The sequence below is a fragment of the Alligator sinensis genome, unplaced genomic scaffold (assembly GCF_000455745.1).
Source record: "Alligator sinensis unplaced genomic scaffold, ASM45574v1 scaffold628_2, whole genome shotgun sequence".
Lineage (NCBI taxonomy): Eukaryota > Metazoa > Chordata > Crocodylia > Alligatoridae > Alligator > Alligator sinensis.
In genome coordinates, this window is record NW_005841833.1 from 7,342,369 (window position 1) to 7,345,221 (window position 2,853).

The following is a 2,853-nucleotide window of genomic DNA, read 5'->3' on the forward strand; positions in this document are numbered from 1 at the left end:
AGGACAGGGCTGAGGACACATGGCTGGAAGAGCAGGGTCTGCTGATGGTCAGGACTGGAGACACCTGGGAAGAGGTGCTGGAGGAGGAGGGCTCAGGACTATGGGAATGCAAAGGTTAATATTTGATCTGGGCTAAGATATAGTGGAAGAAAGCAAGTGTGGTTCTGGGGGATGGAGGAGACCTGCCAGCAGAGCAGCCTACCCTGTGGGAATATGGTTATTCCCTTCAGTTTGGCAGCTACAGAAACATTGCTGGTGTACCTGTTATAGTGAAAGAAAATACTTTTAAGTACATCTCCATAAATTGTGATAATAGGACTTCCTACATAAGCATCTTGAAATGCATGGGAATAATAGATGTGGCTAGCAGCTTTGGAAACTTTGTACTTGGCTCCTTGTAGTGGCTGCATGGAGATGAACAAGAAATGAGTCCTTCTGGTCTCCCAGTTCTGTTATGGCTGAGCTGAGGTTTTGCAGAGTGTTTGAGAGATTTCCACTTTCATGAAGCCACTGTGCAATGAAATCTTTTTCTTCATCTTAGTGGCTGCTTGTGTAAATGAATGGTTAGCATAGGACCTGACCACGTACATCCTGTTCTCTCATCAGGTATCTGAGGGTTTTGTGTGCTTTGCTCTATGTGTTGCAGGACAGCCATGTCTGAGGCACAGGTGCCAGGAAAAGCTGTTAGTAGGGGCGCAGTGAGTATGGCCTATGAGGGCATCATCATTCAAGGTGTTTCTTTTCTCCTGTCACTGCAGCTTTTCCACTGGCCTCTCGCTGTTCACAGGTAGTTCTGAGGTCACCCAAGAGGTTCCCTCTCTTTGTGTATGTCGCAGAGACTGTCAAGGTCCTCCGCACTGGTCTTGTTGGGCTGAGGGCTGCAGGAAAGGTGTTTGTGGGGGGGAGGCCATGTGGTTCCCTGCGGTATGCCACTCTGATTTGTGAGCTCAGAGATGCCTGTGTTAATGGGCTTCCAGCACGTTTTTGGGATGGAATATCCAGGTTTTACAGAGTGAGTCTCTCTCTCTCTCTGTCTCTCTCTCTCTCTCTCTCTCTCTTTGTATTTTCTTTTATTCCTGAGAGGGGCTGAGGTGATGTAAAATGAGTAACTGCATAATGCAATCTAACATTACCATAATACACTGCACATCAATGGCAAGAGATCAGAGAACTTCAAAGGCACTGCTGCCAGCACAGCCACAGGCAGATCCCCTTCCAGGTGTCCCTGCCAGGTGTTCCAGTCCTCTCTGTGTGTCACGAGGGCATGTTTCAGTGCCTTCCCGTGTGCTGGTCTGTCCCACCCTTCTCCGTTCCCATCTTCCCCTGATCCTTCTTTCCGTGGAGTATCTCACCCCCTTCCTGTATGACCCACTCTTTGTCCAGACACTTCCCTATTCAACAGTGAATGTGACTGAAGTGGAACAAAGCCAAAGCAAGCAAAGGCACATTTTCAAACTACAATCTAGTAACAATTCTCATTCACTGAAAACAATTCTGTGACTATTCAGTGTTCCTAAGCACTAGGGACAATGGTCCTGGGCATGGGAGAGCCAGAGGTATAGGCAAGGATGAAAACCATGCAAAATGTCCAAACTCCTTGCCTCCATGTACCCTCGCTACGTCCCTTTCCTGCTAACTTCTTCAAATGTCTTTTAGGAAGAATACCAGTCGTTATCTGTTGTGTCAGGCGGTAGATTGGTTTGGTGACGTGGGCTTTGTTAAGACCTGAGAAGAACCAAGTTCTAAAGCTGCCTGTGGCCTGAGTGAGGTTGAAGAGATGTAGTTGCTGGTGTAAAGATGTCTTTCTGATTGCCCCAGCTCTGACAGCCAAGGGACCCTCCAGCGTGTCCCATCCGCTTACTATTTTTGGTCAAGGGCTAATGAAACTTCAGGCTTAGAGGCCACCTTTACAGTGGGATATTTCTTACCTGCAGTAATTGTGCTCCCCAAGCCCTCCTTCTCCATTGGGGTATTTCAGGGTATTGTAAGGGTGCTGGAAGGTCTCATTCCAAAAGAGACAAGGCTTCCCTGCATGTAGGGAGGTTTGGTTCTGCGTGCCCCGATAGTCCGCCCCATTGGCTGTATAGCATTCTAGAAAATGGAGAGAGAGAGAGTGTCACTTTTCTGCAAAGGATCCCACTTTAATTTCGTTTAAACATTTTCTTCCAGCAGTTCATACTGTTAAAGACACTGTCCAAAATGTACGTTTTTTGTCTTGAGTTAAACTTCTCTTGATTAGTTCTTGTATTACTGGCTTAGTTACTTTTATTAAATATTTTATACAACTTGTATTAGAGTGCTTTGGAGAGTAAGACATAATAAGTAAGACTAAACCCACCAAATTTATTGATTTATTTATTTATTTTGAGTGCGTATCAGCCCTTACTGCTAACACTGCAACGTGTTAAGGGCAAAATTAAATGAAACATTAGGGATCTCCTATTGATCAGTACACACTATGGAATTTTGATTGAATCTTCATAGTTTCATAGTAGCTAGGGTCAGGAGGGACCCGAACAGATCATCTCGCCTGACCCCCTGCCACAGGCAGGGACGAATGCTGGGTTCACAAGACCCCGGACAGGTGATCGTCCAACCTCCTCTTGAATTTGCCCAAGGTAGGGGCGAGGACCACTTCCCTGGGAAGCTGGTTCCAGATTTTGGCCACCCTAACTGTAAAATATTGCCTTCTGATCTCTAACCTAAACCTATTCTCCATCAGCTTATTACCACTGTTCCTCGTCACCCCAAGTGGTGCTGGGGAGAAAAGGGCTCTGCCTATTTGCTATTGATCTCCCCTGATGAGCTTGTAGGCAGCCACCAGGTCCCCCCTCAGCCTCCTCTTGCTGAGGC

At 46.7% G+C, this 2,853-nt stretch overlaps 1 protein-coding gene across 2 annotated transcripts in view; it reads right to left on the bottom strand.

The window, feature by feature from the left end:
• The window catches only part of KREMEN1 (kringle containing transmembrane protein 1), a 32,770-nt gene extending 30,802 nt beyond the window's left edge, over positions 1-1,968 (bottom strand). For both annotated transcript variants that reach the window (XM_025199795.1, XM_025199787.1), the window contains exon 1: positions 1,929-1,968. The gene's annotated coding sequence lies outside the window, so the exon portion shown is untranslated. The remainder of the gene's footprint in view (positions 1-1,928) is intronic.
• Positions 1,969-2,853: the final 885 nt, after the last annotated feature.